Source organism: Macaca nemestrina, chromosome 17, assembly GCF_043159975.1.
Source record: "Macaca nemestrina isolate mMacNem1 chromosome 17, mMacNem.hap1, whole genome shotgun sequence".
Lineage (NCBI taxonomy): Eukaryota > Metazoa > Chordata > Mammalia > Primates > Cercopithecidae > Macaca > Macaca nemestrina.
This window is the reverse complement of record NC_092141.1, coordinates 13,392,552-13,405,198: the sequence shown is the minus strand read 5'-3', so window position 1 is coordinate 13,405,198 and position 12,647 is coordinate 13,392,552. Positions and strand designations below refer to the sequence as shown.

The window sequence follows — 12,647 nt, the reverse complement described above, 5'->3', positions numbered from 1 at the left end:
AGTTTAAAAATTAAATTCATAAACCAAATACAGGGACTGTTAGGTAGTTCAATAAATGTTTATTAAATGAACAAACAAAATTTCCTTAGCTGTAAGTTGAGTTAGCAGTGAGAGGTAGTTAGGCAAACACACTCAGCAGCTACAATACGAACTCTTATTTTGGATTAACATTCAAGTCATGATCCTCTTGGGAATTGCAGAAATTTGAAAACCCAGATGGATGGACCCAGTAGAAAAAGAAATAATATTTCTTTAAGACTTTTGCAATTTTCTTCCTATTATTGGTCTTATTTCATATCTTACTTTTTCATTTGTCTTCTATCTCATTTCTATAATAAATCAGGTTCCATTTCTGAACAAATTGGACTTCACCGTTGTCAATATTGTTTTTCCATCTTTTCATTAACAAGCTTGAAGGCAGCAACAAAAGCTAAGTAACCTTCACCTTTCGACCGAAAAAACTGGGTTGCAATAACCATTCAATTTCAGGTTCATCTTCTCCTGCTATTCAGCAGTCAACCTGGAGAGGTGATCATGGGTCTGCATTAGGGCAGCCCAGAGGGTGGTCCCCATAAGTGAGGTTGGGGTCATTGCAGGGGCAGGGTGAGAGGTCAGGCGTTTCCTGCTGCACCTGGAGGATATAAATGGGGATATTTTAGTCTCTAGCACAGGCCACTCCTTAGCCTGAGAGAGCACAAATATTTACAGAAGGAAAAACAAATAGGAGTGCTGCTGCATTGCCGGACTGTGCTGCTGAACTTAATGAAGGGTTTTCTTCCCCCTATGGATTTCAAAGCAGCCTGAACTAAGATATGCAAACAGCATATCTGAGATTTAATGGAAAGGAAAACATGCATGAAGCATAAAAGCCCCATTATTATTCCTTAGCACTCAATTTTAGGTAAAGTGCATAGCAGTGGCTTTCTGATGTGCCACTCTGTCCCCTGCCTGTGAAGCAGGTCAGCTCTTCAGGCAATGACATGGTCAGACGGCACCCGTCAGGAGCATTAGCCTCCTGAGGACTAGGAAGCAGTGATGTGCAGCAACATTGGATGAATTTATGATGAGGTGACACCCAGCAGCAGTGCCAGGGAACAAACCAGGTGACCCCTGGAAAGGTCTGTGTTCTAACAGGAAGGGAAGAGGTCTGAAACCAAAGACAACTCGGTATAAACCCAAGGTCTCGTAGGTGCTCTATAAGCTTGGGACATATACTTTACTCTTTTCTTTTCTCCTTTTGTCTTTTTTTCAATTGACATAATTTATAAACAGTAAATTGCATGTTATCATTGCACATTGCACACTGGATGTCACAAGACATAAAATATTTTATTTCTACAAAAAATTCCTTGTGTCCTTTTACCACTCCTCTCCAAGAACGAGCCACTATTCTGATTCTGATTATCATGGATTAGTGGTGTCTCTTCTGATATCACACAGTACCCATGCCTTTGTGGCTGAGCTTTTCTCATTCTACCTAAAGACTGAGACTCATCCGTGTCGCATGTATCAGCAGTTCATTCTTTTTTTATCAATGAGCAGTATTTATTGCACGAATGCATCACAGTGTATCCATTCTCCTGTTGATATGGACATTTGAGTTGTTGATAGTTTGGGCCATTATAATTGTTAAACAAAATGTATGGAAGGCCACTGGTTTGGACTCAGCTCCTGCCCTAGGCCCCAACACACAAAACCAAAATTAAGTCACTTGTGCTAAAGTTCCATGTCATCAAATCAAAATTAAGTTTATCTGACCTTCAAGAAGTCAGGAGAGATGACAGCCAGATCCCTGAACAACCCAGCATTTGTCAACACGGTAAGGAAGTTTCCTCTGCTCTAACCCTTACAAGGAAAGTAACCTTAAGTAACCTGATGTTAACAAATCCACTTTTTGTACAATGCTGTTTTCTTGCTCCTGTTCAAGCTACCTGATCAAAACTGACTGTTCTGCCATGCACAGCATAGCACTTCTCTATTTTTAGATGAGATGCTGCCTAATTCATGAATCACAAATAAATGCCAATTAGATCATTAAACTACATTTGTTGAAATGTTGTCTTTTGAAATAAAGTTGCTTTTAACATTTTTTTCTGAAAATGTTTTTTGAGATATATGCACTGATTTTTCTTGGGTATACAGCTAGAAGGAGACTTGATGGATCAGGTAGGGTAGGAATAAGTTTGACTTTGAAAAAAATAAAAATAAGACAGCCAAATAGTTTTCTAAAGTGGCTGAACCACTTTACAGTGTCAATAGTCAAGTATGAGCATTTCAGTTAACCCACATTGTTGTTAACACTTAGTATTGTTAGACTTTTTAATTTTAGCCATTCAGGTGGGGGTGTAGTGGTATCTCATTTGGGTTGTCATTTGCATTTCCTCAACAAATAATGATTGTTCAGCACCAGCCCTTTATATGCTTATTGACAATTTGGATTACCTTCTTTTGGATAGTACCTGATCAAGTCTTTTGCCCATTTTTACTTCGGAAATTTAGTTGCTGATTTGTAAAATTGAATCATATATTGTGGACATGAGTTCTTTACTAAATATATGTACGCTTTAATATTTCTTTTTTTTTTTTTCTTTTTGAGGCAGAGTCTCACTCTGTTGCCCAGGCTGGAGTGCAGTGGTTCAACCTCGGCTCACTGCAACCTCCACCTCCCAGGTTCAAGCGATTCTCCTGCCTCAGCCTCCCAAATAGCTGGGATTACAGGCACCTGCCACCATGCCTAGCCAATTTTTTGTATTTTTAGTAGAGACGGGGTTTCACTATGTTGGCCAGGTTGGCCTCAAACTCCTGACCTCATGATCCCCCATCTCGACCTCCCACAGTGCTGGGATTACAGGCGTGAGCCACCGTGCCCGGCCCAAGACTCAGATATTTTTAAATGGACATTGAGTCACAGCCTGTTGCTTGCTGTACTTGGGTGGGAGTCTGGATGAGCCACAACCATAATAAGCTTTGTGTTGCCTTTTAAAGCTATGCTAGGGGAGTGCTGGGCTTCCATCAACAGCAAACTCAAGTGAAGTGGTACAGCAGAAAATGTATTTGGTGTTTCCTTTACCTTCTTCCGGCTTCTAACAATATGTTATATTAATGCAATACATAACTAAAATAAGGCTAGGCACTGCTGGATTCTCATGACTTGAGAAAACTGGACTTCCACAAAATATATCACACCCCTGCTTACTCACCATGCCCCAGATTTTAGCATAACTGTACGATCTGCATAGCACAAGTCAGGCCAAGTGGTAGGTGTTTAAAAACAGACAGAATGCCAGAGTCCATTCTTGGTAGCCAGATGTTCCCTTCTGTGTCCCCAGGACAGTGGCACTGGATGATGTAACAACTATACTTCACACTTGCCTCGGGTGTTTATCCCTGGATGTAAATTCAGGATTATTTCTGTATAATACAGGTGCATGAGTTCATAATCTTTAACAACTAAGGGTCAAAGATAAAAATTAAGATCCACAAATCTAGCTATTGATGTGTAAGTATATTTAAAAGAACAATAATATATACCATGAAAAATAATACGATCAATTAAAATTAAGTGAGATGAATGGGAAGAAAGTTCTTCTTTCCTCATAATATAAAATTTAGAGAAATTATGAAACGTAACAAGATTGCAAAGATTACACTTTTTAAAGTAACCACTAGAATGAGTATTCAAGCCTTCCTGATGCCTGATAAAATACACCCACAAAACAAAATACGTAGACTTATAATGGTAACATTTTAAACTTACAAAACCAGAAAACATAACATAAAGTATATAACATAATTTAAACCAAATCTGGGTCATATCATTAAATAAAAATGAACTAAATTCATCCATCAATAGAAAAAATGGCATATGGATTGAATCACAAAACAAATGTTCTGTATGTGGAACCTAACTAAAACATGATTTTGAAAGACTGACTACCATGGACTGACAAAAGTCAATGAAAGGGAAGGATGGGGTGTGGTCTTTAAGAAAAGAAGTTGAATTGTACAAAGAACATTAGAGGAGGATAAAAAGTACTTTGCGATTAAAAATGAAACAAAGCACTTATGAGATGTGGTCTTTAAGAAAAGAAGTTGAATTGTACAAAGAACATTAGAGGAGGATAAAAAGTACTTTGCGATTAAAAATGAAACAAAGCACTTATGAGGTGTGGTCTTTAAGAAAAGAAGTTGAATTGTACAAAGAACATTAGAGGAGGATAAAAAGTACTTTGCGATTAAAAATGAAACAAAGCACTTATGAGTAACTCTTTTTAACATAGCATCAATATTCAAAAAGCAAAAACTATTGGAGATATTATAAGAGACAGTCCTGGGAGGTGGAGGTTGTGGTGGGCAGGGATGGGGCCACTGCACTCCAGCCTGCCTGACAGAGCGAATCTTCATCTCAAAAAAAAAAAAAAAAAAAAAAACCAAAAAACAAAAAAAACAAAGAATAAGTAGATAAAGCTATTCATAACGGTCATGTATCTCCAAAGTAAATTGAAGGTGTAGTTAAAAACCTTCGCAAAAAGAACATTTCAGGTTACCTTACTATTGAATTCTACCAAACATCTAATAATGAAATAATTTTAATTCTATATAAACATTTTCAGAAAATTAAAGAGGATGGAATACTTCCTAGCTAATTTTCTTTTCTTTTCTTTTCTTTTTCTTTTTCTTCTTCTTTTTTTTTTTTTTTTTTTTTTTTTTTGAGACAGAGTTTCACTCGTTTTACCCAGGCTGGAGTGCAGTGGTGCGGTCTCGGCTCACTGCAGCCTCTGCCTCCTGGGTTCAGGTGATTCTCCTGCCTCAGCCTCCCAAGTAGCTGGGATTACAGGTGCGCACCACCATGCCTGGCTAATTTTGTGTTTTCGGTGGAGATGAGCTTCTCCATGTTGGCCGGGCTGGTCTCAAACTCCTGACTTCGTGTGATCTGCCCACCTTGGCTTCCCAGGGTGCTGGGATTACAGGCTTGAACCACCCACCACTCCCGGTCTGCTTTCTCTCTAAGACTAGTAACATTTTAAGGTTGTCTGTTCTCAACACATCTATTCAACAGTCTAGTTGAATAGATCCTAGTTGGTTCAAGAAGTTAAAAAAAAAAAAAAAAAAAAAGCGGTAGGGGAGCGCAGTGGCTCACGCCTGTAATCCCAGCACTTTGGGCTGCCGAGGTGGGTGGATCAATTGAGGTCAGGAGGTCGAGATCAGCCTGGCCAACGTGGCGAAACCCCGTCTCTACTAAGAATACAAAAGTTAGCTGGGCGTGGTGGCACATGCCTATGGTCCCAGCTATTTGGGAGCATGAGGCATGAGAATCAGCGGAACCTGGAAGGCGGAGGTTGTTGTGAGCGGACATCTCACCATTGCACCCCAGCCTGGGCGACAGAATGAGACTCTTCTCAAAAAAAAAAAAAAAAAAATCAGGAAGGAAAGGCACATATTGATTGAGAAAGAAGATATATAAGTTTTTTTGTTTGGTTTGGTTTGGTTTTTGAGATGGAGTCTCGCTCTGTCGCCCAGGCTGGAGTGCACTGGTGAGATCTCAGCTCACTGCAAGCTCCACCTCCGGGGTTCGCGCCATTCTCCTGCCTCGGCCTCCCGAGTAGCTGGGACTACAGGCACCGCCACCACGCCCGGCTAATTTTTTGGGGGAAAAAAAAAGAGACAGTCATTAAGGGGGGGATGTTTTAATTCATCTATTTCAGACTATAAGGATAAAAACAGACAAACGGTAAATAAGAAGAGGGAAGAAAAAATAATATAGAAAGGAGTTAACAATTCATACCATGGTCTGTATATTATAAAGAAAAAAATTAGACCTTTTTATGTGAAAGCAATATTTTTCAAATTTAACCATTTGTTAAGCCATTAGTAAACAGAAAGACATTTCAAAAAGAAGAAAACTATAAATTAATATCAAGCCAAAAAACAAAAAGCCATTTAGAAATTTTAAAACCCTCTCTAATCAATTATTTGATCAAAGATGCAATCCAACTTAATCTGTAGAATTTCTGAAAATCAACAATAAAGAAAATGTTGTGTATTAAATTCTATGAAATATAGCTACAGTAGTGCTCAGAGGAAAATGTATAGTCTCCAATAACATTTTTAAATAAAAGAATGATAAATTAGACATTCAAATCAAAAAATTTAAAAATTACAAAAATCTAAGAAAAACAGAAATAAATTAATTTAAAAAGAAAGTAAAGAATTAGAAACAAAACAGGCTGGGCATGGTGGCCCATGCCTGTAATCCCAGCACTTTGGGAGGCCACAGCAGGAGGATCGCTTAAGGTTAGGAACTCAAGAACAGCCTGGGCAACATATGGAAACCCTCTTACTACAAATAAATCAAAACTTAGCCAAGTGTGATGGTGCACACCTGCGGTCCCAGCTACTCAGGAGGCTGAAGTGGAAAGATAGCCTAAGCCCAGGAGGTCAAGGCTACAGTGAACCATGATAGGACCACTGCGCTCCAGTGTGGATCACAGAGCAAGATCCCGTCTGGAAAAAAAAAAAAGAAGAAGAAGAAGAAGAAAGAAAGAAAATAAAACATAAAATAGAAGAATTAAAAAATAATTTCAAGATCTGGTTCCTTCGGAAATAAAATTAAAATAAATTAACTTTTATCTAACTTAAAGTAAGCTTAAGCATCAAAACAAGAAACAAAGAGAAATAACCACAAATACAATGAAAAATTAAAGAATGACAAGTAACTACTTTGTTCTACTTTGTGAAAATAAATTTGAGAACTTAAAATATTTTTTAGGAAAATATAATTTATTAAAAAATTGACACCAGAAGATATAAAAAGTCTAAATATACCAATTACTGTAGAAGAAATAGAGATGGGTGTCATGAGTTACACTCTGCATAAGTTTCATGGGGAAAAGCCTCCAAATCTTTAAAGGACAGATAACTGCAATTTTACTTAAACTGTTCCATGGGAAAGAATAAAAACTATTTTCAGGAAAAAAAAGATAAACTGAACTACGTAGAACCATGAGTTTATGCATGACAAAACTACTACGGGCAAAGGCAAAAGACAACAAATGGAAAAACATATTTGCATCTATTATCACTAATGTTCAAGCTTTCCTGCAAATTATACACCTAAAAAACAACAACCTAACAAAGAAATGAGCAAAGTATACGCATACAGTTCACAGAAAATATACACGACTCTGAAATATATTCATATATCCTAAAGCTCACTCCTTATACAAATGTATATTAAAACCAGAATCAAGGAACACTATTCATAATTCCATTGGCAACACACAGAAAATTAATAAGCTAATTAGGCTGACTTCTTGAGTAATAGTGGTTGCCAATTAAAGAAATATTTTTAAAATTTTCAATTAATTCATATATATATTTCAATAGGTAAAATATTCTAATTTTGTAATACATAGCAAAAGGATATACAATGAGTGATCTTCCTCTTTTATTTTATTTGTTTATTTATTTATTTATTTATTTATTTTTTGAGATAGAGTTTTGCTGTTGTTGCCCAGGCTGGAGTGCAATGGTGTGATCTCGGCTCACTGCAACCTCCACCTCCTGAGTTCAAGAGATTCTCCTGCCTCAGCCTCCCAAATAGCTGGGATTACAGGTATGCACCACCATGCCCAGCTAATTTTGTACTTTTAGTAGAGACGGGGTTTCTCCATGTTGGTCAGGCTGGTCTCAAACTCCCAACCTCATGTGATCCATCCTCTTCAGCCTCCCAAAGTGCTGGGATTACAGGTGTGAGCCACCGCACCTGGCCTGTCCTCTTTTAACAATGACCACCCAGTTGTTTTCCCCAAAGGCAACTATGTTATCAGTTTCCTTTGTAGTTTTCCTGAAATGTTAATTATATTTAATATTTCATTCAGTTATTCCTTCAAAACAACATTTGTTGAGCACCTGCTATGACAATTTAGTAGTAAAAAAAAGAGGTTTCCTCAGAGTAATTTTACCATCATAGAATGTTCATTCTAATTAGGAAGACAGGAAAAGAGAGAGAGAGGTAAGAAACATAAATGATTACAAGTGTTACAAAGGGGGAAAAAAGCAGAAAAGATAGACATGAAATATTGATGTGGGAGTGGCTGAAATGTTAGAAGTAGAGGTAAAGGTAGACCTCACTGAGAAAATGCCTTAAAGATAAGACTTGGAGGCACTGGGGGAGCTAATTATGTGGCTACCCAGGGAAGAGCCAGCCGTCCAGGAAGGGAAGAATAGGATTCTTTCAAAAACAACAAAATCCCATGAGAACATGCCCAGTGTGCTTGAGTGAGACTGTGAAAACCAGTATGGCTAGATCAGGGGGAATGGAATGACAGCAACAGGAGAGGAGGTTCCATAAGTGAACCAGGGATTCTGGCTTTTACTTGGAAGAAAGTAAGAAGACTTCAGAGGGCACAAGAGGGATGGAATCTGATTTATCTTTTAAGGACGCCCTGACCACTTTGTTGACAACAAACAGTGGAGTGAAAAGGCAGAATCAGTGACCCTTTGGAGACTATCTCTGTGACCCCCATAAGAGATGAGTGGGGTTTGGACCTGAGTGGCCACAGTGAGGGTGGTAAGAATAAGGTGAATTCCAGACAGAGCTTGGAAGTGGCATATATATATATATATATATATCCATCCCACCAATTTTTTTTACAATAAAATAAAAAGGTTTTATTTTGTTTTTAATTAACACATAATTGTATATATTTATGAGGAATGGAATAACATTTTGATACATATACAATGTATAATGATCAAATCAAAGTAACTAACATATTCATCACCTCAAATCTTTATCATTTCTTTGTATTAGGAATACACAAAATCTGCTCTTCCAGCTCTTTTGAAATATACAACATGTTCTTGTTAGCCATAGTCACACTACTGTGCAATAGAATGCCAGAACATATTCCTCCTATCTAGTTGTACCTTTGTACCCACTGACCAGCCTCTCTTCATTCCTCTGCCTCCTACTCTCCTCAGCCCCCAGTAACCATTAGTCCACTCTACTTCTATGAGATTGACTTCTTTAGGTTTCACATATAAGTGAGATCACATGGTATTTGTCCTTCTGTGCTTGACTCATTTCACTTAACATAATATCCTCTAGGTTGATTCATGTTGTAACAAATGACAGGATTTCATTCTTTTTACAGCTGAATAGTATTCTTTTGTGTCTATATACCACATTTTTAATCTATTTATCCACTGATGGACATTAAGATTTATTCTATACTGATGCAGGATTTTTTGCTCCTTAGGTCAGCTAAAATCTGGGTTCTTGTCTCATGACCAGGAAAAATGAAAAATTAGGCACGTGGACATATTAAAAGGTGAAGAGAGGGGAATTTATTAAAAGAAAGCTCTCAGTGAAAATAAGGGTGTCCTGCCGACAGGCTTCCACATCACTGATAGAATACCAGGCCACCACACACAAGCTGAGGAGGCCAGGCTCCTCCCCCTTACATAAGGTATGAATTCCTAGTGGCTCCAACCCATTCTCGCAGTGCACAGGTGGGTCCTCAGTCTGAGTCACTCCACATTAACTTATTTCCCTTCCTGCATATATGTTAAGGGATGGAATTTTCACTTTGGGCATGTGTGGGCAAGCCCCCTGTGCACAATGACTGGTCAGCATTTGGCTGTCTCTTGTATCTATCATGCCCTGCTCTAAAGAAGAGCATCTAACTGCCATCAGAATAAGGAAAAGGATGAGGACCAATCTTAACTGCTTCTTGCTAGCAGAAGGTGCTATTTTGGGAAAACAGCAGTCAGATCTCCCTAAGAGGCTTTTTAAGGGTCCCTGGCAAAAGGGGCCATCATCTGAGGCTCTGGTTGCATGACAGTTTAGAGTTTGATAGACTGAAGGTGAGAAGAGACCAACCAGCTTATTAGAAAACATGTATCAAAATGAAACAATGGTGGAGTAAGGACAGCTGAAAAATCTGAAGACCTTTTACCAATTGGCACAGGGAGAGGGGAGGCCAAAAGCCTGACTGGTTAAAAAAAGAAATCTAGGTTCCCTTAGGAACCCAATCCTAAACCAACCAGTTTAAGATTTGGGAAATTAACTTTCCCCAGTTTGGAGAATGCATCTGAGGGAAGTGTCCTGTAGTGTGGGAACACAATTACCTATCAGTGAAGACAGGACGGAGAAGGAAAAAGAAAAAAAAAAGACATTTTTTCAAAGGAGTCCCAGGGGTTCCAGATGCATTTGAAAGGGGTACAGACTGAAGATGAACGGCTACTTATCTAGAAAAAGGGGATCAGGGCCGGGCGCGGTGGCTCAAGCCTGTAATCCCAGCACTTTGGGAGGCCGAGACGGGCGAATCACGAGGTCAGGAGATCGAGACCATCCTGGCTAACACGGTGAAACCCCGTCTCTAGTAAAAAATACAAAAAAATAGCCGGGCGAGGTGGCGGGTGCCTGTAGTCCCAGCTACTCGGGAGGCTGAGGCAGGAGAATGGCGTAAACCCGGGAGGCGGAGCTTGCAGTGAGCCGAGATCCGGCCACTGCACTCCAGTCTCGGCGACAGAGCAAGACTCCGTCTCAAAAAAAAAAAAAAAAAAAAAAAAAAAAAAAAAAAAAAAGAAAAAGGGGATCAGGCGTCCCTGGTTCCTTTTTCTTCCTAGCGAATACCTGAGATACATGAGGGAGAGAAAGTGAGGGATCCCTCTTTCTTTCTTCTGTCCTTTTATCCCTGAGTCCCAGCAAGCATGACAAGGTGCCACCCATGGGTGTCAAAGTGACTTTCACCCATGTTAACAGGGGGGCTTAGAGGGTGGGACTGTCCACTCTTACCCATGTATGCTCTATCTTCCCTCCTGTCAGTAACCTTCAAGTTCTCTAGATCTAATTTATTCCATGGATACTAGCATGATCTTTATCAATGAAATGGGAGGCTTGGCTTAATCAGCAGGAATTAGTCATGCTCACCTGTACTGTGCCTTTTAATTTCTGTTATCATCTGCCTCTGGATCCCTCACCTGCAGTTTTCTTTCCTACAGCTTCCACCCAAAGTTTGAAATTGGGACAAAAATGTGTCTTGGGGAGGTTACATGGACTCCTTATCATAGGCTAAATGCTAAGATGAAGTTGTGGAATTCAGTCCTCCTCCAAAAAGGGAGAGAACAGGATGCCCCGTGACATTCCCAGATAACTGGTGGCTATAGTTATGCTTGCTAAGATGTGGGTGCATGGTGCTTGACTTCAGTTAGTTCCCTTGGTCTTAGTTTCTCAAAAAAGAAATCTCTGGGCGATTGACATCTATTTATTTCCATCATCCAGCAGGATTTCTAGGATAATTGCTCAGGACTAGAATATTCATCGAGATTTTTAAATTACCCATCTCTACTGTTCCTTCTGAGCTACAGTCAGAGATCACTGGTTGGTTCACATGAATACTCAGGGTTAGTCTAAAATGTAGGAAAAAATTTAAAAACTAATGAGTTTAGGATTTAATGGCAAATGTTTAAGTTTTGAAATATAATTTCTTTCTTTTCAGCCCTCATTTTTGTTAAAAACAAATCATGATAGGACTGAGTTGTTTGCAAAATAGTCTTCCGTCTTATACTTGGCCTGATTATTTGCATAAAGTGCAGGAATAATAATTATTTTTACATAGGCATTTTAGATTGACTTGGATGGAACTCTTTTCCACAAGGAATCTCAGATAGGACTTTCTAAAGCTGAGCCCAGCCATGGGTTTGTATACTCAAATACCTGTGAATTGGGTAAATCCTCTCTTCTTGAGGTCCCAAGAGCACGGGGTTCTGGGTCTGTTAGAAAGTGAGATTCTTTACTCACTACAGGTTAGGAACCCTGTACAGAGACTGTGTAGACAAAGTATGAGGTCAGTTTTCCCAAGTGGCTTTTCTTGGCTCTGCAAGTCAAGTTTGACTCCTTAAAGAGAAGCATACCTTTCCAGTCAAAGCCTTGGGAAAGCAACCAGCTTCTCTAATTGCATCCTGTTGCAAAAAGAAAATAGATTCTTATTGCACTAATGTAAACAACTTATATGCACTAATGCCATAAGTTAAGAATACTCACAACTAGTTACCAAATTCTGGAAAAGCCAGGGGCCCTCTATAGCATCCAAAAGGTAGGAATCAGAAAAGACCATTTTTGAAACTAAAGTTTGATTTGGGGAAGTCTGTTAAATATGTTAGAGGTTTAAAACACTTGATGTTATAAAATAGAATTCCAGATTACCATAAGTTATTCATTTTGCCAAAATGATGACTCAGAAATTTCAAAAAAGCAAAAACCTTTTATAATTCTTTACAGATTTTGCTAAACAGCAGATTTGTGCCTTAGAAGAACCTTGTGGTGATTTTATTTCAATGATCAATTTACAGAAAAGCTATATAATACTTTTTGAATTTTGTCAATATGTTCACACATGGAATTTCTTTTGCAAGATTAGTTTTTACAATCCGTCCACAACTTGTTTAAACTTTTCACTTTATCTCTTCTAATTCAAAGCAATTCTTTAACCCTAGGCACAAATTTGCATTTTGATGATATCTGCATTTTACCAATAATCTTTAAGACTGTTTTTATTTCTCAAATATTAAAGTCATGTGAACCAAACAGTACCATAGCTTTTATCTTCCTTTGAAATATATTTGATCCAAGTATTTAT

The 12,647-nt window shown here is 38.5% G+C and overlaps 1 long non-coding RNA gene across 3 annotated transcripts in view; it reads right to left on the bottom strand.

Moving 5' to 3' along the window:
• LOC105473541 (uncharacterized) overlaps positions 1 to 12,647 on the bottom strand; it is a 243,729-nt gene that overhangs the window by 79,889 nt on the left and 151,193 nt on the right. The window contains exon 6 of one of the 3 annotated variants that reach the window (XR_011615394.1): positions 24 to 631. The exons of the other annotated variants lie outside the window; for them this stretch is intronic. This is a non-coding gene — a long non-coding RNA (uncharacterized lncRNA). Of the gene's footprint in view, positions 1 to 23; positions 632 to 12,647 lie in introns of those variants that run through there. 3 annotated transcript variants of the gene reach the window in all.